Source organism: Terrapene carolina, unplaced genomic scaffold (genome assembly GCF_002925995.2).
Source record: "Terrapene carolina triunguis isolate 2854851 unplaced genomic scaffold, T_m_triunguis-2.0 Scaffold130, whole genome shotgun sequence".
Lineage (NCBI taxonomy): Eukaryota > Metazoa > Chordata > Testudines > Emydidae > Terrapene > Terrapene triunguis.
Window position 1 is genome coordinate 35,356,829 of NW_020664481.1, and position 26,005 is coordinate 35,382,833.

At 40.2% G+C, this 26,005-nt stretch overlaps 1 protein-coding gene across 2 annotated transcripts in view; it reads left to right on the forward strand.

Moving 5' to 3' along the window:
• The window catches only part of ZNF536 (zinc finger protein 536), a 228,206-nt gene that overhangs the window by 176,384 nt on the left and 25,817 nt on the right, over positions 1–26,005 (forward strand). The window lies entirely within an intron of this gene.

Consider the following 26,005-nt stretch of genomic DNA (forward strand, 5'->3'; position numbering starts at 1 on the left):
ACATTTCCTTTTTGGTGCTTTGACATCAGCGTTTCCTTATCTGCTGTCAGATGGCTTGCTCTTACTCTCCCAGCGTGGAATTACTTTTGGAGACAGCCTAATTTTACATATAGCACTGCCCCTGTCACCTGGCTACTGCAGGTTTACAGGTGATTTCATTGGCATGCTGTATGTGCATACTTGTGAATTGGTAAGTAGACAAGCCCACTTTTTCACTGAGAAGAAACATTAGTGTGATCATCAAATATGTTAACTCTCTCTGGATGAGAAATCTGTGTGATCCAAAGGATTTGCATAGAGAGAACTTTGTGACTGTTACAAAGTGTAGAGTATTCTTTTTAACATCTCTCATTCTGTTGGGATGTTCCTTTGTCTTTCATACTGCACTTAGTCTATTCCACAATTCCTCTGTGAAAGAGTTTAGTTTTCACATTATATTTCACATTATGAGGATCATTTTTCCAACACTGAGTCTTTCTTAGATGCATCCCACTAATGTCAGCTTCTTTCAAGTTACAGTAGTTTAAATTTCTCCTCTAGTCCATTCTCCTCCCAACACCACATAAAACATAAACAAAAAGCAGCGTTACAAAAGTATGAATAGACAATAGAAAGTAATTTTACCTCACAGCATGACTGAATACATCAGACACTCTTTAAACAACTGCGCTTTTAAAGGTATGAGACAGTTAACATTTTCTGAGCCTGATTCACCAGGGATTACACCAGGGATGAATTTGGTTTGTCTGGATTTTACAGTACAGTGTCTGGTTTTTAATAATTTTCATTATTATTCTAATATTCATGTGTATTTTTAAAAATACTTGCTGTAGTATCCTCCTTGCTGTGAGTGCCTGGAGCATTCCTCTGGCATTAACTAAGAGGTTCTTACATCACCCTCATCTTCGTGGTATCAGAGCACCTTTCAGTGGTGCATTAAGCGACGTAGCTAACCTCTGTCACCTGTAGTTTGCTCTAGTATCCACTCCCCAGGGGGAGAAGTGTGCATCCAATGTAATGGTTTGTTACACTTAACACGTCAGCAAGAACTGTGCTTTTTCGTTAGAGGCAGCATAGTGATGTCAAACAATTTATTATTATTCATTTATCATTTTTCTTATATAATATCAATATATTAGCATTTTTATAATCTATGCTAGTTAGAATTGGGGAATTATGTTCCTAATGCAGCATGTTTATTATTTTTTAATTCCCTTTATAAAAAGTTAGTGTAATTAACCATTAACAGACCAATTTACCAAGACTGTATGTACGTCCAAACACAAAGGCCATTACTGTGGATCAAACACAGGATCTTCTGCACCAAAAGTACTTGCCTACACCATTTGAAGTAAAGTGAAGCTCCTTTAACTGTGATAAAGTAGCAGGCTGTATCAATTCTGGGACCAACCACTGGAGGGAGAGGTGGTCACCACTAGTCCAGTGTATTATATTAGCACTCTTGATGTGCTTAGTCTCTTTCATTCTCTCTTCCCCTGCTTTTAAGATTCTCTTCTTCTGAGTATCCAAAGCTACATTTCTCAATCTTCAGGCTGTAATCTCTCTTTGCCTCTAAACTCCCAGATCTTTATTTTGCTAAATCTCTTCAAGAACTCAATCCCCTCTGCTCCCAGTCATGTCTCTTTATCCTGTTTAACTTTTGGTCAGATTGTGTTCAGTTACTCAGTAAATCCACAGTAACTCCAATGAAGTTCATGACACCTTCTCTTCGAGGTCATCCTTGTCTCTCTCTTCCAAATAGGCCATGCTTTCCCACAGGCCACACTCTCTATTTTTAAGCCTTTCATGTTAGTACCAACTTATTCGTTGCTGCCCTCTTTCTGTTCTCCCTTCTTACTTTTCATGCCCAGCAATTCCCTCAAATTTATGTTCTTGTTGCTAAGTTAGCGTTCAGTCCTGCTTTTCTTGGAATCTGTGAGAGTTTTGCCACTGATTTCAACAGCAGCAGAATAAGGTGCTTGAGGAGAAATAGCCAAATACCTAATCCTTTTTCATCAGAATTTCTGGTCATCTACACTTCTTGCCCAACTTACCTCTCTCTTTTTTGTTAAATAAATGAGTTAGGGATATGTTCTTTGTATGATTCACTTTTCTCTCCCCCTCATGTTAGATATTTGTATAAGTTGCCGAGGTTACCTGAGCCTCCAGTGTCACCTACCTGGCAGTAGAATATGGTAGAAACTTGTTTGGTACATGGAAGGGGGCTGGAGCTGGCAGTGGAGTAGCAAGGTTGAAAACTTAGAACATTTCCTGCAAACATGGATGTGTAAGTTAGAATTTCTATGTGGGTATCATTTTGTATGGCAGATGCTTATGTGCACTCATTCATTGTAGCCACAGGAGGGAAAAACTCTTATTCTCCACGTGCTTTGGAATTTCCTTGTGTCCCTTTTTTAAATTTCAAAGGTATTGGTGTAGTACAATATAGAGCTCCAAATTCATCTAATTTTTATCAGACACCTAGTGCTCCGGAGCTGTAGAGCAACTGATGCCGTACAGTGACTCCCTGCACTAGTATTTCCCACTTCCAGGGGTTGAAATGGATTTTTATTCATCTTTGCTTGTGAAGGTCCAAGGTGTCTCTTTCACCCACCATCTGACACTGTGAAGTGGCACCACATTTGAGACAGAAGTTGCAGCATCAATGCTTACAACACGCTTCTGTTGCCCTTTTGCTATGAACCTTTCTGCTCCTGCTTAGTGCGACTAGTTTCAGATTCTTTCTAGATGTAAAGCAGTAAACCCTCATACACACATTGTGCAGTTGCTTTTGTATTGTCAAAATGGGATTACATACAGCAATATTTGATGTGTGCTGAAATGTTGTCCTGCTTTCGGTATACAGCCAGAAATGTCTGTATTCCTCATTGGTGCATCTACACAGCCGTGTAGCAAAATCGCACAATTTCAGCCTGCTCTACTTGGAAGTCCCCTGGCAGCAGAATCAGCCATATAAAAGGCAGGACAAGGAGAGAGCATCAGGGGTGCACCCCCCACATCTGCGGGCGATTCCTGTAGGACAGCACCTAGTGGGGGCTGGAGGATTTACTGCTGTGCAGATTAGTTTTAGGGTTGGAGTAGTGGCTACAAAATAGCTCCTCAGCCTGAGGGAGAGGCTCCTTCCTTCCCTCATTCCCTTGCATGTCTCCAGTGTCTCTGCCAGTGTAAACTGACACTACTGTATTGAAGTCAATGGAGTTGCATCATTTTACACCTGCAGAGGATTAGTCCCATTGTCTTGACTTATAGCAGATATATAATTAGAAAGCAAAGATGGATCAGAACCACAACATTCGTATCTGGATCCTAACTCCTCCTGTGTTCAAGTCAGTTGGGATCTAGAGCCTCGGTTTGGGTCCGTCTCTCTGTTTACGTGAATGTTTTATATGAGAGTTTAGGTGTCAATTTATCATTATCACACAAACAAGGTTGTATGCTGCCACTTTAATTCAATGCAATCAAAATAATTATAAAGAGAGCACATTTATTTTCTTAACATGAAGTCTGTCCTGTCAGTTTGCATAGAAGGTACCTAACTCGAGGAGGTGGTATATTTATGGTAAATCATTGTATGTGAGATATTTTGCTTACTTCTTGTTTGTTCAGTTCACTGCAGTTGTATTGCTTAGTAAAGAACATAGTTGACTCACCACAGAAATATCTTGTACTTTTGACAGGGCTAAATCTTGGGTGTCAATCAATGCATTTTGTATTGTAGTGTTATAAAAGGGGGAAGAGGTTGGGGGAGAGAGGTGGCAAGTGATGGGGGTGAATTGGTAGAAAAAAGTAACTGATATTCTGTGCAGTGAAGAGGAATGTAAAAGTATTGTCCAGAATACACAATCCATTCAACATCTCTTCATTTCTACACATTGGCTGACAGTTGGGAGGCAGGGCACATAGATTCAGCTCTCAGTTACAGCAGTGTAAATCCATTTACATCCCGCTCCTGTGATAACTTCAGTGGAGTTACTCCAAATTTACATGACTGTGACTGAGAGCAGAATCTAGCCCAGACTATACAGTATAGGAGGAGCCAAAGGTTAGCCAGATAAGTACTCTTTTCATTCATCTAAAATTAATTTTTCCTTGATGGAGTGCAGTCCGTCATAGGTAACAAACTAAAAGCATCAGTTCTGTATATTTCTATGGTATGAAAGTTACCTCAGTACTTCAGAACAAGCTTGTGCTGAAGTGCTTTTCCTTTGCTTTTTCAATTAACCTCAAGAAGCGTTCTGTTTCTGGAGTGAGGAAACAATTCAGATTCCATTTATACTAATTATACACTCACTCAATCCTAATCCTTGGCCTCTTTTAAGCACAAAAATAAAATAAAGGAAAAATACTGGTTTGGTTTACAAAAACACCCTGAAGTTTGGGTGCTTCACCAGATCTAACCTGAAGTATCTGACCTACTTGAGTCTGCAGAACTAACCTGGAAATCTCACGAGGACAGGCTTTCTAATGAGATATCTGGTATTTGGTGCTGTGGTCAGGCTGGAAATACCCCAGGAGCAGCCTTTTGGGCTCTTCATGGTTCTGGCTGGGATCAGAAGTAGAAGTGCAGAGGTGAATGGAAATAAAAATAATAAGTGAAAGAGATTCCATTAAAAAACCCCAACCACCTCAAACAAAGTTGAGCTTGAGTTGGACTGCGTTTTGAAAACAGGTTAATTATAATGGATACATTTTAGAAACCATAAAAATACCTACAATAGCTTTCCCATAGATGTGAATCTAAGGTCTAATATCTTAGGACTTCGGGGGAGGGGGAAAGTGGGGGGAGAGAGAGAGAATTAAGATATTTTAAAAACCTAAACATAAAATACATACTAATAATTTTATGTAATTTGTATAGGGATTTAACATTTGTCTGTCCCTTCTGTCAGGCTACATCTACACTTGGAGTTCGGGAGGTGATTCCCATCCCACAGACATACTCATGCTAGCTTTCATTGAGCTAGTGTGCTAAAAATAGTATTGTAGCTGCTGTATTATGTGCATTGGTGAGCAGTGGCATGGGTTAGCTGCCCTTAGTGCAAACCTACCTGGACCCCGTGGGTCTGTACCTGGGGTGGCTAGACCATGCCGCCTCTTGATGCTGCCCATGCTACAGTGGCTACACTACTGTTTTTTAGTGCATTAGCTAGTGTGAGTGTGTCTACGTGAGCTGGGACTCTAGCTCCAAGTGTAGATGCTCCTGATCAGTCTCTCCTTTCAGAGCCTAGGGGAGTGTTTGGGTTAATGCATTCTCTCTTACAAGAGTGGCTCCTAGAGGAAAACTGATTGAGCACAGATTTTTGGTTCCAATTGCAATAGCAATGAAAGCCCAACTCTTCCAAAAGTAGTCAGTGGGAAAGGTCATTAAAGATTGCTGGAAGGAAAAAGAAGAGGGGAAGATTGGGAAAGCCACCCTGGTGTTAGGAAGAATTGTCCAGAGTAGCTCCAGGGGAACTGAGGGTTTAGCCAGAGCTCCTTTTTCACCTCTGCAAGCTGCAGTCAAAATAACACTACCACATGGACCCTGCTGCTGAGACAAGGGATGCCTAGGCCCCTGCCAGCAACAGCATCAGGGAAATTTCCAGCTCAGAAACAGGAAAATAGAGGCTATTATTAAGGCAGAGGGTCTGCCTGATCCTTCCATCCTCAGAAATGCCAGGATTCCTTGCTCCTGTCTGAGGCAGGAACAAGGAAACCATGAGTGGATCTGGATATCATCTGACAATAGTTTGAGCAGGCTCCAGAGGTGCACACACGAACATGGGGGCTTGGTTTCCACAGCTGCTAATCACCCCCAACTCCGTTTGATACTGAGGGTATGTAGCATCTCTGAAAATCAGAGATAAGTGACACTGAATAAGTGACTCCTGAAGTCTCTCCAACCTATTGTTGCTTTCTGCCCCTATCTCCCACCCAGTCAGTTGGGTCCCTTACCCATAGCAATAGACCCTATCACCTACAAGCCAACCAAGATTTATACACTGAACACTGGGGCAATTATCACTGCATGTACAGCTAGCCAATCTTTGCATAAGGGAGACCCCTCCAGTGATGGTGTTGGAAGAGAAAATTGTAGGTGTGTGAGTGTGGGTGGGGGTTTATATTATTAGTCTATTTACATTGCATTTATTTACCCAGCCTTTTCCTACAGTTTCCTTTTTTTGGTATTCCTGTCCCCTAGTTTAATTAAAGCCATGCCTAGTGGCCTGCCTGCCATCTGCTCGCTACTATCCAAATGTGTGTGTTGTATCAGTTCCTTAGATTGTATGCATTTCCCGTGCTGGTGTACGTGAGATGCTCTGGGATTCCCTGTAAAGTTTTATGGGAGGGAGACTGATGCCCACACTCAGAGTGCACAGATTGCTTCTCCAGGTGGAGGCTCTGTACAGTCTTCAAGCTGGTACTGATTTACCGTCTTGAATAGCGGCTCCAGCAGATCTATGGTACAGCCTGGAGTTGCTGAGAGCCCGAGGACTGCTGTCCAGAAGAGAGCGCCCTTGCCTAGAGGCAATGGGTGACCGTCCCACTGGGGCGGCATTTCACCTGTATGCTGTACAAAGGGCCTGTAAATGAAAAGTTAATTGCATTTTTTACAGTATTCTGATTCTAGTGATATACTCCATTTTTGGTACAGGGAATATGTCTCTAAGGATATGTCTACACTTCAAGCTGGGATTGTGATTCTCAGTTCAAGGAGACATTCCCGCACCAGCTCTAATGAACTAGTGTGATAAAAATTGAGTGTAGCCATGGCAACAGGACTGTCTAGCTGCCCCAAGTATGTGCCTAGGGTCTCAGACAGGAATGTTCTCAGGACAGCTAGCCTCCGCAGCTACACCCTGTCTTTAGCAGGCTAGCGCGATCAGAGCTAGCGTGGGTATGTCTCCTTGAGCTGGGAATCGCACCCCCAGCTCAAAATGTAGACCTACCTTAACTGCTAGAGACTTTCAAAACAGAATGGACTTCCTGAGTTTGACCACTGCATGCATAATATACACATACATCAGGGCCCATTTTCAGAAGGGTGGCCACCCTTTTTTTGAAACAATTTTGCACCTATAATTCATTTAGAGGTGCTAACCTGAGCTGATGACCTGTAATTAAGTCACTGCAAACATAAATTGGGTTGAGGTGCTGACAGGCACAGTTCATTACACGTGTAAATCTAAGGGTTCAATTTGCACTGGCAAATATTGGAGCCAATCAGAAATCATACCCTTATAGTTGTTTATTTCAAAATTTGCTTATTTAGGTTGGTTAAAATATTACAAATTGAGAGAAGACTGACATTCAGTGCTTTCTCTTAGGTTGTCATTTTATGTTAATTAAATGCCTGTGTTAATCTAATAGAGTTTAGATTTATGGTGGGCTTTATACCATGTCATATTTTAATCAATATGTATTCCAACATTTAGATGGACAGATGAGGAAATCTGCCTCATCTCTGCACTTCTGTTCTATCAGCTGTCAATAATTCCTAATCTGAATTCTTCAAGTGATCCAATTTATGGGTTGTAGTATATTGCATTCAGCACAGAAATTAACTTTTGGGGAAAATGATGTTAAAGGTCACACAGAGTCTTGAAGGAACAATAACTGTGTCTATCTTATATACATGCTAACAGCATCTCTAAGATAAAGTGCATTAGAGTATTTATCTGCGGGAAGAATGTAGATTGTTTTATCATATCTGTTGTAGCTACATCCTTTTACAAGTGAGGAGGTAAAGGCTGAAAAGAAAGTTCTGTGAAATCTGCTGATTTAAGAACACAGAGCTGCTGCTGGGTTTTTTTTTATGCCCAATAGGAGTCTTTTCCCCCTGTAATGTGTGTAATAGGGCTTTGACAGAGTGCTTAGTTCACAGGGGTTGTCCAAGCAAAATTCCATAGAGTTTGTTTTGCAGGGACTGGTATCAAATCAATTCCTGCTTTTCACAAAGAAGTTCAGGTTTGTGTAGAATCCAAATCTCCATGAAACCCTTCCACATCCCCCTGGGACCTCACAGCTATTCCAAGGTCTAAGGGACTCTTTTATCTTTAGAGCTCAGCCACCCACACAACCCAGTGTCTATACCCAAAACATTATGTCCATGTTTCTGTTCCCTGTTCCTCATGTCTTCAAGTGGAGCTGAGCTGTTCCACCACCACAGATCTTCAGGAGTCCACCACAAAGGGACAACAAGAGGGCTAAAGGCTTTATTGATGCCTTGTGATTGGGGAGATGCCACATGTAGTTGGTAGAGAAACCCCACCACTAAAAATTCATGGATGCAGGCCACTGGGGGTAGAACTGTCTCCTAGAGCCCCCTGCCCGGAGGGAGGACATCTCCTGCTCCTCCTCTCTCCAGAACACTTCGGAGTATTGATGAAGGCTAACAATACAAGTGATCCTCCTTGGTGGTGCCCCAAAATCTTGAAGTGAGAAGAGTTGGTAAATGGAGGGGCCTGGAGAGGAGGGAGTGGCTAACAAAGAGAGGGAATCCAGGCTGTGCAAACGTCTGTGGCCCTGGACTGAGATTGTTGAGTTTGAGTAGAACCTAAACCCAGCCTGATTTTTGTTCTCTTGAGGTTTCCATACAAACTATTCATGCAGCAGTATTATTTAGCAACAGCTAGTGATTCTGGTTGGTGCTGAGGCAATTTAACAGCAGAACAGATCTATAAAAACATATTAGGCTAGGATGACGCTAATAATCTGCAAGGAAGTGGACATACATACTGCTACATATGGGTTATCTCAATAATTTCATTGTATTTACGTATTTAAACTTCTATTATGTCTACCACGGACTCCAAGCACATTGCCCTCACTTAACAGTACTGGCTCTGGCATTATACATTAAATCAACTATAAAAAGATACTTCCAGATGACCTAACCAATTCCAGCCGATTACCCCAGAGATCAGGGAAGGATTACTCCCATTCCCCCCCCTCCCCCCCCCACCCACACATGCAGAACTACACAGTAGGTCATATTTCACATAGGTGGGGAAGAGTGTTGTTTCCCCTTCTTCTGAAGCATCAGATATTTGTCACTGCTGGGAGCTTGTTATGAGACTTGATGGATCTTGTTTCATCTGTTTTGGTAAGTGCAGTGAGCTCACTTTGTTCAGAGATCTCAGGCATTAAACCTGTAGGTGGGAAAGCTCTCATAGGAGTAAATGAGATGGGCAGATTGCACCAGCGCAGTTCTCCTGCAACAATAACAAACATTTTGAATTGGATACTACTAAACCTCATGCTTCAGGGCTCAAGCCAGTCTCTATTAGAGATCTAATAATGGCTCTGTGGATGAGGGGAAAGCAGTGGACCTGTTATTCCTTGGCTTTAGCAAAGCTTTTGATACCATCTCCCACAGTATTCTGGCCAGCAAGTTAAAGAAGTATGGGCTGGATGAATGGACTATAAGGTGGATAGAAAGCTGGCTAGATCGTTGGGCTCAACGAGTAGTGATCAATGGCTCCATGTCTAGCTGGCAGCCGGTATCAAGCGGAGTGCCCCAAGGGTCAGTCCTGGGGCCAGTTTTGTTCAATATCTTCATTAATGATCTGGAGAATGGCATGGACTGCACCCTCAGCAGGTTTGCAGATGACACTAAACTGGGAGGACTGGTAGATACGCTGGAGGGTAGGGATAGGATACAGAGGGACCTAGACAAATTAGAGGATTGGGCCAAAAGAAATCTGATGAGGTTCAACAAGGACAAGTGCAGAGTCCTGCACTTAGGACGGAAGAATCCCATGCACTGCTACAGTTTGGGGACCGACTGGCTAAGCAGCAGTTCTGCAGAAAAGAACCTAGGGGTTACAGTGGATGAGAAGCTGGATATGAGTCAACAGTGTGCCCTTGTTGCCAAGAAGGCTAATGGCATTTTGGGCTGTATAAGTAGGGGCATTGCCAGCAGATCGAGTAATATGATCATTCCCCTCTATTTGAAATTGGTGAGGCCTCATCTGGAGTACTGTGTCCAGTTTTGGGGCCCACACTACAAGAAGGATGTGGAAAAATTGGAAAGAGTCCAGTGGAGGGCAACAAAAATGATTAGGGGGCTGGAGCACATGACTTATGAGGAGAGGCTGAGGGAACTGGGATTGTTTAGTCGGCAGAAGAGAAGAATGAGGGAGGATTTGATAGCTGCTTTCAACTACCTGAAAGGGGGTTCCAAAGAGGATGGATCTAGACTGTTCTCAGTGGTAGCAGATGACAGAACAAGGAGTAATGGTCTCAAGTTGCAGTGGGGGAGGTTTAGGTTGGATATTAGGAAAAACTTTTTCACTAGGAGGGTGGTGAAGCACTGGAATGGGTTACTTAGGGAGGTGATGGAATCTCCTTCCTTAGAGGTTTTTAAGGTCAGGGTTGACAAAACCCTGGCTGGGATGATTTAGTTGGTGTTGGTCCTGCTTTGAGAAGGGGGTTGGACTAGATGACCTCCTGAGGTCCCTTCCAACCCTGATATTCTATGATTCTATGATCTGGATTAGACCTAATGGAGGCAAAGATTACTCCATCTCTTCCTATTGCAAGGTTCTTTTATCTGATACTGGGATTGAGCCTTGTGCTAGCGGGACTTGCGCTAGCATGGTAAAAATACTTGTGTAGACATGCTATAAAGCCAGAGCTCCAGCCCAACCACAATGTCTACACAGCCCTTTTTAGTGCACTAATTTCAAGCCCTGCTAGCACAAATCTGTGGACCCGGGCTAGGAGGCTCACTCCCAGATGCAGTGCAGACATACTGTGAGGGAGGCTGAGGTTGAACTCAAGCTGTTAACACAAGTTAAAAGCCAAGTTGCTGTCTCATCACTACTATTTTGAACCAAGTTAGCTAACTTGGGTTAATTACTTTTTTTGCAATGAAAACACACCCTTAGTAATTCAATATAATCGTATAGTCGAACTTAATGACTTGTAAAGTGCTTTGTGATCTTGAGATAGCAGAAAATCTTAAATGTATGGTATTTATTTTATTACAAATAAGTATTTTGAAGAGCACAAACTCACTACGGCAGAGAATTGTCTAGATGACCTATCAAGGACTTTGCAGCTCTAATTTATATGGTTCTATTAAATGTATTTACCACAAATGTGTGCCAGGAAAGCATGCACAGAAGAGGTCCTCTTTTAATAGACTATTTCCTTTCTGTATATATCTATGTTCATGCAAATCCACTATAAATGCACTGTTGTCTAAGATACAGTTAATAAATGAAAGTAGCACAAAGTGTGATTTTAAATCAGTTTAATAAAATTATTCCTGTAGATTTTAAATCATTTTTACAGTTGATTTAACATTTGTGACTGGTTTATAGATTATGATATAGGATAGCGTTTGCATCTTTGCAATTTTATTCCAATTTAGAAACAGTACAAATATTAATTTTTGCTTCAATAATGGAGCCTTTGAGAATTAAACTTGTCTTTTCTCAATACACAGCTTATGAGAATGCTTTAAATATGACTTTTAATATTTTGAGGACTTTATTGCAAATAAAGTTCTTTGAACTAAAACATAACTGGAATATGTTCACAAAAGTTTCTTGCCAGACATATGTGAATGTTTTCCTTAGTTAATTTCATGCTGTGACATATATAAGAATTGTTCTCCATAATATGAGACATTCTGTAGAAGAAATAAACAATGGTAATAAATGTATGTAGAGGTGGAAGTGAAGTAAGCAATATAGGTCATTCAAATATAATAAGATGGATGTCTTTTCAAAAGGTAGCAACATTGTGATTAAAAAATCTGAGCTTCAGTTGATTTGAAGTGATTCAGGGAGGAGCTAATAACTTTATAATTAGACCTGCTACAGATTCATAATATCATCAGTTAAAGAGGAAACATTCTTACTGTCAGCAAAGAACAGGCTAAGGTTATATAGAGCTTTTCCCCTCCAGTTTCAAATTTGGCACAGGTTGGTAGTGATGATAAGTCATCACCATTTTTTGGCTCTTCAGTTGCCTATGTGAAATGAGTTTGGTGGATGTCAGTCTAGTTCGTAGTGGACAGGATTGCAAAAATAACTATCATAACTAGCACTTATTGGCACCATTGTCAGGAATCTCATTAGAGAAGCCAAAACGGAAAGAGTACTAAGACTGAACTACTGGACTCCCATCCCTGTTGGTAAAGCCAACAGATGCATAAATCTTTCAAAAGCAATAATAATTCAATTAAAATGAAGAAATGAGGTAAAAGGGGTTGAGCTAGGATGTTCTCAAACTGCAATCTGATAAAATACCCATAGAGCATAGTCATAAGAGGTATTTTAAGAGCTAGTGATTCCTATGAATTTTCAGAGTAGATCAACGGACAGAGTTAAATCCTGGTCCTATGTCCAAAGCCTGAATAAATGGGCTTTCATAGAGGAGTGATATCAGAGTTGGACAGTGAAGCATGCAAAGGGCATGTTACTTCTGATCTGGGGAACTTGGAAATGTAAAGGGGAATTAAATTTTTCATTTCTTTGTGTGCAGAGATAACCCAGAGAACATAAGTTGATAGAACTTAAAGTATAGTGCTCATACTTTGAAAGTATCTTCCATTTTAAATGATTTTTCTGACTTGAGAGAGGATCCACATTCTGAAAATGGGTTGTATGGATAGAACCAGTATTATTGCCCAAAACCATAGAAATGTTTCAGGGTGCAGATTTAGCAAGGCAGTTAAGAATGTGCTTAACTTTAAGCACGAGTAGTCACATTGACTTTCAATTAAAGTTAAGCATATGCTTGAGACCTTTGCTAGATCAGGGGCTGAGTGCATCGAGTTAATTCTGGCTCTAAGCACAGTTGTGTGATCACAGTTTAAATTAATTGGTTACGTTTGGGGGAGAGGACAAAAAATTGTTTCATAGGCAAACTCAGAAATGCTGAAGTGTGTTCTGCCTACACAGAAGTTTGGAGATCAGGAAAACAGCCATTCCCTGAGCTGATTGCAGTGCACAAAGCACTGGGACAACCTATAGTAGATATGGTCATTGGATTCATGTGGTCTTGGAAACTATACCGATATCCCTATCATTCCCAAACCTCTCATCCTGTCCTGTGCACTGGAACAGAGTGTGCTGCCATGGACCGCTGCATTACAGAGGTCTGCATTGTCCTCATACATGATCTCTTCACAACCAAGTCCCTCCTCTTGTGCAGCAAATTTTGAGACTAGCAGGAAATAGAAGAGTTAGAGGAGACCACATAGAGATATATAAGGTCATGTATTCAACTCTGATCAGTCCTTCATTTTTACATTGTCCCATAATACAGAAACAAGAGGTCACTTGATGAAATTAGTGGCATGTAATTTAGAATAAATAATAGGAAATTCTTCTTCAGCTGCCATGTAGTGAACCTGTTGAATTTACCTACAGTGCAGATCACCAGGTCAAACCCTGTTTTTAAGAAGGGCTGTTTAAGATGATGCCTCAGAATAAGATCTGTAGTTTCACATTCAAAAATATAGTGAGTTTCAGAACTCCAGGTGTGAAAGGAACACTGCTGCAGGAGTCAAAATAGCTCCCCTTCTCCATGTTATATCATGGCTAGGTGAGTCTTGTCTTCCTCTGAAGCATCAGGCACTGAATCTGTATGAGGCAGACAGATGGATTTGATGAACCAGTGAATGGTTTGATGGATTTGGAGGGTGGGTATGGGAAGAGGCCCAAGACACCTAGCTGTACTACTCTGGGGACAAGAGGGATCTGTCAGCTCATACTGTTCTCCTCTGAGGTCACTGGACCTTTTACTCTCCCTGCACTGCAGCTGAGGTTCTGGGGTTAGTACTAGTTGGGGGACTACACGCAGACTAAGATACTACTCAGCATGAGTAATGGGGGCAGATCAGGCCATAAGTGCTGAAAGCATGAATTATATTGCATGTAAGATAATCAAGGAGAGCCACCCAAAAAGGTATGGCCAAAGCCACATTGACCAGAGGGCCGTAATATGACATAGCATGTTACCGTAGCTCTTGCTACAGTATATGAAGGATGCCACATCACTTATGATAATACTAGAATTAGATACATATGCTAGGGCTAATAAACATTGTGCCTTTAATTTATTCTAGTATAGTCCAGGGGATAGGAATGATGGATTTGCCATAGAAAGTGTCCAGTTCACTTGTGAGGCAATGTTATTATATTGTCTTGTTTACAAATGATTATTGACATCCTGTAGAAGTTTCCTGAGCTAGAAAAATTCAACATATTCTTTTTAATAAACTTTAGGTTGAACATTACGGTCACCTTCAAAGGAAAATATTTAAGTTTATATCATAATGGCACAATGACCCATGATGTAGCTGTAAATCAACACCCGGCAGTGTCTGCTAGACATATCTTAATAAAATTGGGTTTTAATGAGAAAAGAGAAAAATATAAGTCATAAAGCTCTGACTTTCTGGAATCAGGACTGCACAGAGTGAGTCTAGGACAGATATTACACCATACTGAGGCCCTAAACAAACCTCTTATGGTATGTGAAAGCAAAATAAATAGTTATTTTATGTTAAACATTCAAAATTTTTTTTTGTGGATTTGCAGTAGCATAATACTATACAGACACACTTGGAAATGGTGGTAAATCAGCTACAAAAGATCTGTAAATGAAATCACGGATGAGGTGATATGTGGCCGATTCTCAGCTGGTGAAATTCAGCATAGTTCCATTAGAGTCAATGGAGCTTTTTCAATTTCCTGCAGCTAAGGATTTTGCCCAGAGTCTCAAGCCTTCATTGCTAGCAGTCAGAGGGCTTGATCTCCAGGTTGAAATACTGGTGTAAAACTAATGTTATATAATGGAGAATCACGACCCAAAACTTTTGCCACATAGATTAGTTATCATCGGTGGCCCATGCTTTTCCAGACCTTGTAGCTGTGCATACTTTTGGATTCCGGACTATGGTATGCTATCAGCCGATTCCCTTTTTCCCCTTTTCCACATATGAGGGAAGAGTCACTCTCCTCCTTTGCCCCATTCCATTGTCCCACTCAGGTGCCACAAGGAGACAAAAAACACCCACATCTCCCCAGTTGGGGATTCCTCTTGCATGAGGAAGTCCCCAGTGGGCGTAGAGCGGGCAAAATATGTCTGTCTCCCTGCTTGCTCCTCTGCAGCTCCAACACAAAAGGAAGTGTAATCAGAGCTCGTTCTCCCAAGATGAAAATGCCATTGCCAGCTAATGTAGTCGGAGCAGCCCTCAGGCTATTGTAGCCTAATCTGGGTCCAGGGAGAGCCAGACAATCAAAGAGTCATATCCTTATAACCTGACAGCACCTCTCCCGACACCACTGTGTTGAATGGTTGTCAGCCACAGCACAGAATTTTTCCCAAGAATACCTTCTCTGAATATGTTCTCTTTTCTCACCGCCTTCCCAACAAGATGATGCACATACAGTAAGCAGAAATAGACCACGCTTATGCTGTGGTGTTTTTGGTATCTTTCTTTCAAGAAAGTTGATGGGGCAGTGGATGATAGAATTGCATGCTGTAATGCCATCATCCTGTTCTGCCCAGGTAAGAAAATGTAACTATATTTAATTGTTACATGCACACGGCAATATGTTCTGTATTCATCAGTTGCATGTCACAGAAAAATAGTTCTGCAAACACATTCAGCATAAAATCATCCAGACTGCACAAACTTCCCTTTGATTGGTTGAACAGGTAAGTGAGCTGCAGTCAAATGAGGAGAAAAAAGCCAGTAGAATATCTCTGTTTATCCGTCCTCTCTGATTTGTACAGATTCAACAAAGGCAGAAAACTCTCTTTATACAGACATCAAAGTGAGTTTTTATTATGTTTGGTTGAAAATTTTCCTTTGAAACTGATTTTTTATGGGTTTTATTAAATAAAACTTTTCACAAAATTGTCTGTAGAAAATAGACACATTTAGATGTTTCATCAAAAAAAACAACCCCAAATCTGAAAAATTACTATTTGGAAATGCCACTTTCTAGCCTCATGGGAGTTGTAGTTCAGGTCTCTCAGGCCTTTATTCTTCTCTACTGGACAGGTTCCCTAGCTGGATGTCCCATGATGCACCACATCCAACATCTTCTAAGATGCATGTAGTTGTGGTAATGGGGCCCAATGCACTATTTGTTCATTCACCCTTTGAAGTGGGTAAACCAACACTAGAATTATAATTATAACTACAGCTGCTCTACAGCAGCTTATCTGATGCTCATTCACTCTGGAAGAAAAACTTTTCACCTGATGATTCTGCATGAGAAATCATCCCCATTGTGCAGGCAATTGATGTAAATTTAGAATGGCAGAAAGATTAGTGCAGTTAAAATAACCCCACTTGGACTTACGTTTGGCCCATGGGCAGAAACATTATGATCTGGGGCCTGAAAATGCCTGTTAGTAGAGAGTAGGCAGGCACAAGAAAAAAGCCAATCAGCTGCCAGGGTGACTTCAATGTTACTCTGATGCGGGGTTGTCACTCTATCACTGTTCTCTTGTAGCATGCTTAATTTAGTAAATTGTCTGTCATCCTTGTATATCAACTTTCATACATGGACACTGGCTCTGTGCTAGCAGAGCGATTTGGCAAAGCTAGTACATTGTGGAAGAAGCAGCGTGAGGAGACTTACAGTTTTTGAGTTATAGCAATAATTGATCCACTGAATCTTCCACAAACTCTGTGGAGGCCACCATAGAACTCTGGGTTTTGGCTCAGTAGGACACATCTGAAGAAAATATACTGTATGAAGAGAATAATAATAATGCTTAGCATTCGCACCGTATTTTTGTTCTAAGCACTGCAAACATTAGTTAGTTAATCCTCACAAAGCCCCTATTAGGTATGTAACATTTTCCTAATTTCACAGCTAGGGACAATGAGATATGCTACAGGTGGAGTCCATATAAAGTGTGCAGAAGAACTGAAATTAATAACACAAGCATGTAACAGTACAATTGAATGACTTTTCACGTTCAGCTTTGTATTACCCTGGTGCTATCTTTATAGGGTACAGCAGAAAATCAATACAAAGGGACCAAAGATCTTAGCCCTTGAAAGAGGAACAGAAATTGATCAGAGATGGGAAATGGTAGAACTGTGCCATTTCCTCCTCTGCATCCTCTATTCTAGCCTCATAAAAGAATAGGGAACAAATATGGGCAGAAGGCAGAGCCACAAGCACCATGGCTTCAAAGGGAACAGCGCTGCCAACAGAGGAGGCAAGGCCAAGGGAAAGCCACAGAGAGGCTATCTGCCTGTGCAAACATCACTGTATCTGCAGCAGTGGAGTGCCATTTCCCCACAGATTCGATGGAAGTTCCAGTCCAGTACCCTCTGTATATTCAGAAACTGCTTCTCCTTGAGAAAACGATGCAGAGGGAATGGTAAGAAAAATCACAGAGTTTACATGGAACATTTTTTTTTTCTTTTGCAAGTTTTTTGATGGGGATAATAGATAGGGAATAATCTGGCTCAAAGTCATGAATATCTTTCCTTAAATTGAAAGAATAACTATAATACAGGTGAAATAGTTTTATAAAAAAACCAATTGCTTTCAGTTATTTTTGTTTCATATAAACTTTATACCTAAAAATATTTACAAACGGGGTTTTGTGTACTGAAAAAGTTTTGAGTATATATGGAAGAGAAGTTCTGAACATATATGAAAGGGTGTCTGGATCTATACTGCTGGAAAATGTTATCAGTGTTGGAATTTAGGGCATGTAATTCCTGCCTCTCTGGGTAGGCGCACAAACTGAAAAGAGGAAAGTGTGTGGAGCAGCGGGTTTCTTCGTACTGTAAAGAAATCTTATTCTTGTTTGAGTAATGTCCCTATAGGTGCTCCACTTTAGGTGTGCGTGCACCCTGAATCTTTGACTGGAGCTTGTTGGTAGCAGTGCCCATTCTACCACATATGTGCCCAACTCATCCTTGTGCCCATACCATGGCTATACAGGACTGCCCTCAGTCCTTTCCCAACCACCTTCAGCCAGAGACAGAATCTAGCATGTGCCTGTTTGATAAGTACCTGTTTCCCCCTTTTATTAGTGTTAGTTTTATAGTTAGTTCCTTGTAGTAGTAGGTTTAGTAGCTTATAGTTGGAATGTTTCTTCCACTTTTCTTTTCTTAAAAAATATTTTCCCCCTTATTGAGGAGCTTGAACAACTTGTTCTTCAGTTGGGGATGTTGGGCTCCCCAGGATTTAAAAGTTGCACCTCTTGTTGAGAAGCAGTTAGTGATGGACACTCCCACTGCATTTGTTGCTTGGTAGACTTTCACGTTCCCAGCAAGTATAAAAAACTGCTCTTTTAAGAGAAGATCCCATAAAAACAGGGAATTTATGTATAGATTATTAATGATGGAGCAAGTTTTAAAACTGGCTTCAGACACAGGTACAGAGAACCCCCTGTACAGGGACCCTCCGTGTCTGCCAGTGTCCCATTGTCATCAAGAACATGGTCACTGAAAGCGTTCAAAGGGAAGACATCACTGAAACCCCGTCTCCTACAGTCTCCTTGATCAAGGTACCGAGGACAGCACCACCAGTACTGAAAGCTTCCCACTCCCAGTATAAGGGAGGGAATACGAGGAGCAAAACAGAGTGTTCCTCATCAAAGAAGATCTGGTCACTGGAGACTTCAGGCCCTGAGAGGAGTGCTAGTGAGGCACCAAGTACTTTGGGTACCAAGAGACTAACATCAAGGAATCCCAGACCTAGAAGTAGGCAATACTATTCTTTCTTCAGTGATGGACTCTGTTCCAAAACTTCCACCTCCTTACAGGGTTGCTACCAGGGAGTCACCTGCAGTGGAGCACCCACAGGGACACTACTGGAAGAAGGAGCGGTTACTCACCTTGTGCAGTAACTGGAGTTCTTCGAGATGTGTGTCCCTGTGAATGCTCCACTACCTGCTGTCCTCCCCTCTGCGCTGGAGCTGCCTCTGTGGGATTTGCGGCAGAGAAGGAACTGAGGGTGGTTCACCCATGCTGTCCTGTATATTCGGGGTACAGGGTATGAGGATGTGTAGGGAGCACATGTGCAGTCAGAATGGGCACTGCTACCAAAAAATCTCCGATCAAAGGTGCAGGGGCGCATGTGCACCTAAAGTAGAGCGCCTACACGAACACTCATCTTGAAGAACTCCAGTTACTGCACAAGGTGACCAACCACTCCTGCTTTAACGTGGTGGTCAGCATTTGAGAAGAGCCCACCAGTGCGGTAACAGAGATTGTTCAGTCATTCCTAAGTATGATGGGTATCATGGTGTGATAACTGTAGATGAATGTTGATTTTTAATGACAATCGCTGCAATGCCCTCCCTCCAAACAGTCAACATGGGAATTTGTACACCGAATAAGAATTGTACGTGCAATAAGATAGGCCAACTGAATGTAATACAACTGTCTAAAATTCAGGAATATCCAGTCCAGTGTAGTAATATCTGTCCGATATAGGCTTTTTTAAAATTAAAGACAAATTTATCATAATTCATCCAGGCTATTATATGCATGCGTGCACATGCAAAACATCAGAAGAAACCATTCCAAAAAATCAACAATATTATATTCTTTTTCTTTATATTTTTACTAACTTTTTATCAAATAGTAACTTACATACAGTTAATTTGTCCTATTTTCTCACGACACACTTTTAAACATGAGCAGCAGGAAAAACATGCTGGAAGCAAAGCGTGAAGTGTGATTACAGTAATATAAATTACTGAATCTTTGAAACTGTTTCCCACATTTCTCATCCTGTTCCACTATCTCTAGGGCTGAAGTGCTGGGGGTGGATCCTTTTCAAAAGCAGGAGCTGGGAATGTAGATCTCGAATATCTAGGAAACAAAGAAATCAGTTTTCAAAGCATTGTAGTAAACAGGCTAGAATTAGAGTCCCCATTCCAGGTGTCTGGATGAGCTACATTTAGTGCAGATGATGAGGTGGGGTGGGAGTTTGTCAAAGCTGACTACATTACATCTTTACAGTCCCCTAATAGCTGAGGCAGCCTGGGATCAATTCAGCCCGCAGTGTAAATTAGGGTAGGCTGTGGGATGCTCTAATTTATGCTTGGCTGCAATGAATCCTATAGCATTCTGGCAACATCCCCTTTGCCTACATTCCTACAGGGGCCGAGAGGAGCATGGCATAGGGATGACTAAAAAAGGATGTATGCTTTGGGAGAATTTCACTTATGCTAGTAAAACCCTTAGCTGGCCTCTTAAACTAAGTAGGATCTAGCCCACAGAGTGTAATACTAAAATGTCCTTGGAATTACTAAAATTATAGATGACAATTTCCTGACTCAAAAATATTGTATCCAACATGGAGGAATTCTGTATTATATCTCATCTTGACAGGTGAAGAGGCACTGATCACAGAACTAAAAGTCAATGGTTGCTTTCGTGCAAGTGATCATGACTTGATTACATTTGCTATGTGCAAAAAGAATAAAGTCTCAACATATATACTTTGTATTTAAAAGGACAAGTTTCACAAAGCTGAAAACATTTATGAGCCAAATCAGCTGGGAGAAAGAATATAAATATGTGAATGATAATTGTGGGAAACATTTGAGAACATTTTACTAGATGCCTAAAAAGTCACAGTCACACAATTGAGACAGAGTGCTATACTAGTTAAAAAAATACAGCCTTGCTTAAAGGGGAAGTGGAAGTAGTAATAAAAATAGAAATAAGAATAACAAATGAAAAAGGGGAAGTTAATACCAAAGAATCAATTAGAAGCTAGAAACTGTAGAAAATTGATAAGGGAAGCTAACAGACAAAAGGAGAAATCTATGGCCAAAACAATTAAGGGCAATACAAAGTTTTTTAAAGATATCAGGAAAAAAGGAAGCCTAACATATTAATTTACTGCTCCATGGAAAAGGCAGAAGTATTCAATTATTGTTTTCTTCCATAGTTGGTAAAAAGCCAGATGATGTATTAATATCGTATGATGATGATGATGAAATACTTTCCATTCCAACAGTAACTAAGGAGGATATTAAACAGCAGCTGCTAAAGTTAGGTATCTTTAAATCAGCACGTCTGGATAACTTGCATACAACACTTTTAAAGAGCTTGCTGATGAGGTCTCTGGACCATTAATGTTGGTTTTTAACAAGTCTTGGAAATGCCAGAGAACTGGAAGAAAACTAATATTGTGCCAATATTTTAAAAGGGTAAATGGGATGGCCCAAGTAATTATCCCAGGATAATTTTCCTGAGTTCAATCCCAGGAAAAATAATGGAATGGCCATACAAGACTTGATGGTGTAAACATTTTTTACTGTTTAATTACAAATGCTGCCTATTCCCTAGATCCACTCATTTCCTTTCATTTAGTTGATTTTGTTATATCAGTTTTCTTCTCTTCAGGAGGACAGTGGGACAATTCCACATCTCAGTTAAAGAGAGTTTACTCCTGGTCTCAGTGGGATCAGGATGTGGCCCAGGATCAGTGTCAATACCACAGAAACCCCCAATTTTAGTGCTGAATATAGCTGTGGCCTACTCTCAGTTACATTTCAGTGGAGTTAATTACTCAGTTAATTCCTTCATTGGTGGTATTTTAGATTTACACCATTTAGATTTAGTATAACTGAGGACAAAATTTGGCCCTATGTTTTTCGCATGAAAAATACTACATAATGCATTATCTGTTTGTGGGTTTTTTAATGAAATAAAATAGTTTAAAAATAGGTTTAATGAATAATCAAGAGGGTTTTGGTCTATTCCCGTGGGGTGAAATTCACTTCACTGTCATAAGCGTACTTATGTGAGTGAAGTGTGGGATCATGAAGATTGGAAACAAAAGCTGTCCCAGCAACTCTGGGCCAGGATGCAAGGCTGCAACACACCTCTACAACCACTACAGCACCTTACAGGGTGGGATAGGGGTCTCTGCCCATTGCCAACATATTACAAACACTGTGTCTGAAGTTGCATAATCAAAAATCTCGATCCACACACCCCCAAGAATGCTCTTCATGTGACACCAGTCCAAAGAGTCCTCTCTTCAGGCTGTCCACCCAAGCAGGACCACGGTCATGAAATCTTTTACCAGAATGGATTTCATCGCCAATGAAATGTGGTGGGAGGGATTTATGCATGTACTTTAACTTCATTGTGCATGTAGAGGAGAGCATGAAGTATTATTTTTATTTTTACATATCTGTTTTTAAAACCGATAGTGTCTTAAGTACTGGAAGCTTTGAGTACTTATCTGACAAAAGGGTTTCTATGTTTTAGAGATATTGGGCCAAGATCAGAGCTGGTGTAATCAAATTGTCGTTGATGAGGCAGGCTAATTATGGTTGCTTCTCTCTTCGTATTAAATAGGCATTAAAATAACATGTTAACCCCATTCCTTACCACCTAGTAAATGGCCAGTTTGCTGGTACAGAGTCAGAGCCATCACTCATATTCTGTAACATCTTTTATGTGACTAATATACAAGCAGTAAAGGGTTTATTCATTCAAACAGCAAGAGATGACTCTTTTCCTCCAGTTCATTTTGCCCTCAGGTTTGTTTCTTACCTGCAATTCTAATTCCATTCCTGCATATATGAAAAAAAGAAGGTTGGAAAATTTAAATGTGTGTCATTCACTCATGAACCACATTCTCAGTGTGAGCTTTGACTATCTAAAAAAAAAAAAAAAAAAGGCCTCTGGAGCTTCAAAAACAGATTTTATCATCTCTTTGGGTTTTTAAGTTAGAACCTGCTTTTGTTTGGTGCTGATTCGATGCCTAGTAGCATCTGAATTTTGTGATCTTCATTTTTGTATCCATGACAACATGACGGTGTATGTTTAATTAGTTCAAGATTTTTGTAAAAGCAATTTTCTTTTATTTTCGGGCAGTCTGAGCTATGATAACTGTAAGCATGTTTATGATGCGAGTGAGGCTTAGCTGAAGTGTGCCAAGAGTTCTAGTCAAGCAGATGGTGACCCCTGATTGAACTTGCCCTCTCATTCAATTATTCAGCTGTATTTAATTTTCCTCAGTGTGGCGTGGATGCAAAGTTACGTTAGTTCCTCTAGGTGGCGCTAAAGACCACTTTTCAAACCACCATATGACATTCAAACCTGTTTTCCGAAATTTTAAAGCATATTTTTAGTTAGGAGGCTGATTATTAGGGGGATTATGAATTTTAGCCTTTGAACAATATTTTCAGTTTAATATCAGATTACGTGATAAAAAAAGGAAAAATTGGGTCAAATTGTACATGAATTGGTAAAAAAAAACCCTAAGTAATGTGCATTTTAGTGAAATATTGGATAGATTTTAGGTTTAATATCGGCCCAAATAATTATTTTGAATTCTTCACTTATTATGTAGTTAGATCTCTATTTATAACTGTACATATTATTATGTTTTCATTTTGAAGAAAGTTCCTAATTAATTTTGCATACAATATCTAGTAGTGGCTTTCAGATATTAATGCTTATTTGCTCCAGTTTAAAAACTCTGCATGACATAAAACACACAACTTCTTTTTAATTTATATTATTGCCATGTATTGCATGACACTACTGGGTGTACATTTCTATTGTGGACTAAACTCCTGGCATATTAAATGTTAGAATCTTAATTTTCATCTATTAAAAACTGAATCTTTTTTTTGCATAAAGCCAACAAACTCTTTTAAAAAGAGTTTTAAAAATGGTTAAGGGTTTTGGTCTTGTATTCTTTACTGAAGCAAATTCTAACACTTAAATCAACAGGAATTTTGTTCAAGTAAGAATGGTTGGATCAAGCCCATGCTATTTTCTCTATACAAGAGATTTTGCTTTTCACGTCCTTATGAATAAAAGAGATTCACTATAATATATATTGTACATAGTTGACCATGATAGTCCACATGAAAAATAGATGTGATATTGATACATTCCATAAATAGGTGTTTCTTTGGATTAAATATAAATAGCGGGGCAATTTTCAGGCAGTTTTTGCATGGAGATATGTGTAGAATAAGTGCTCTTAACTGTGCCCAAACAGCATGATTGCATGTGCAAATTAGGCAATTGCATGCACAGATTACCATATTAGACATTTGTGTGTGCAATTACTTTATTTGCATGTACAATCAGAGTAAGTCGGCTATATCCATCACTGTGTCAGATCAGTTTTACACAATTATGACTCCATTGATTTCAGTGGAGTTACACTATAACAAAACTGGAATAACGCAGCAGGGAATCTGGCCCTATGTGTGCACCAATTAAGAGCATGCTTGTAGGGAAAGATTGGCTAAAAGCCTGGTTCATAATGTATAATGTTTCTATTATTTCTGTTTTCAAACCAGATAATTTTATTACTTGAAATCCAGTTATAATTTTGATGTATAACTACAGAACATTTGATCAAATGTTGTTTATGACAAGTACACTGGAAATACTTAGAAGCTCTTGTTCGTGTTAATTAGAGAAATTTGATCATGGATTAAACCTTCCTTAAATCTCGTATATTTAGTAGGATACTTGTTTATAATTATGTAATTTCTAAATGAGAAACAGGAAAATATTGTTACAATATTTATATAATTATAAATCCACCTTTTACATCACTTTCATGGCACATGTGAGATGAACATGCCATAATTATATTGTGTTGTTTTTTTCTGAGTTTGGGTCATCTTGTGGGTTCATTTTCAAATTGTGGTGACTGATATAAAATATTTAATGCTCTGTACAAAAATAAGGATGAAAGCTGCAATAATTAAAAAACAACTTCGGTCAAGGTACCATATATCATGTAGTATATTTTCACTTCTTTGGTGACATGCTGTTTGTCAGCCAAATGGTGTCCCATAAAGCCCTATGGACATATGCCATAATATTTCCTTGCATTCCGTTTGCATCAAACTTGCTAGTTGGAAACAGTATGATCCCTAAGTGCCCATTATGTCCAATGCAGCACTCAAGGGTTTAAGGTAGCATTTACTGATGCAAGCAATCACAAATATATTTAGCTAAATATTGTATATTGATTTTTCCCTCTTTCTTGATCTGTTTTATTCTGTTTAACATTCTGTACCCCCTGCACCCTCAATTTCTTCAGGAGTAGAAGGCACTTGGTGTAACTTAGGGCTGGTCCACACTAACCCCCCACTTCGAACTAAGATACGCAACTTCAGCTACGTGAATAACGTAGCTGAAGTCGAAGTACCTTAGTTCGAACTTACCGCGGGTCCAGATGCGGCAGGCAGGCTCCCCCGTCGACTGCGCGTACTCCTCTCGCAGAGCAGGAGTACCGGCGTCGACGGCGAGCACTTCCGGGATCGATCCGGGATCGATTTATCGCGTCTAGACAAGACGCGATGGATCGATCCCAGAAGATTGATTGCTTACCGCCGGACCCGGAGGTAAGTATAGACGTACCCTTAGTGCTGGATTTGGCCTATTATTATTATTATTATTATGGTAGCACAAAATGGCTCAGCTGAAACTGGGGCGCTATTATGTTGTGACAGCAAAAACCACCTATGAAGATCTCTGTTGAAGAGCTTATAATCTCTTTATTTGTGACATAACTACTGTACAGAGCACTCCTGAAAGCAGGTGAAGTATTCAGCAGGTTTGTATGCTGAATTAGAAGAACTGCTGCATGTTAATATCTATGTTTTTGAATGTGGAAGTCTGTCTCAAAGTTTCCGATTGTTCACTTTTCCCCCTCTTACATTTGGGGTCTGGTGCTATATCTGACCCTGTTGCTCCTTTATTTCAGTTCCTAGTTAGTAGATTGCTCCTGAGAAGTTACAGTGCAAAACTTCCTGTAAAGCTGTTGCTGTTATGTGGTAAACCACTGTCATCCCAAAGGTAAAAAAAGACACCTTTGCGACATGCCTGCTCTTTAGTGTCCTAGGAAATGGGAGTCCTCCGGAGATGCTCCCTAAACCCAAGTCGTTCATATGTGATAGCACAGAACACGGTTGCTATGCAGCTGAGCTGAGCAGCAGGGTTCATATTCTGTCTGTTAGATTGTTAAACCAAGCAGTTCGTCTCTTTGGA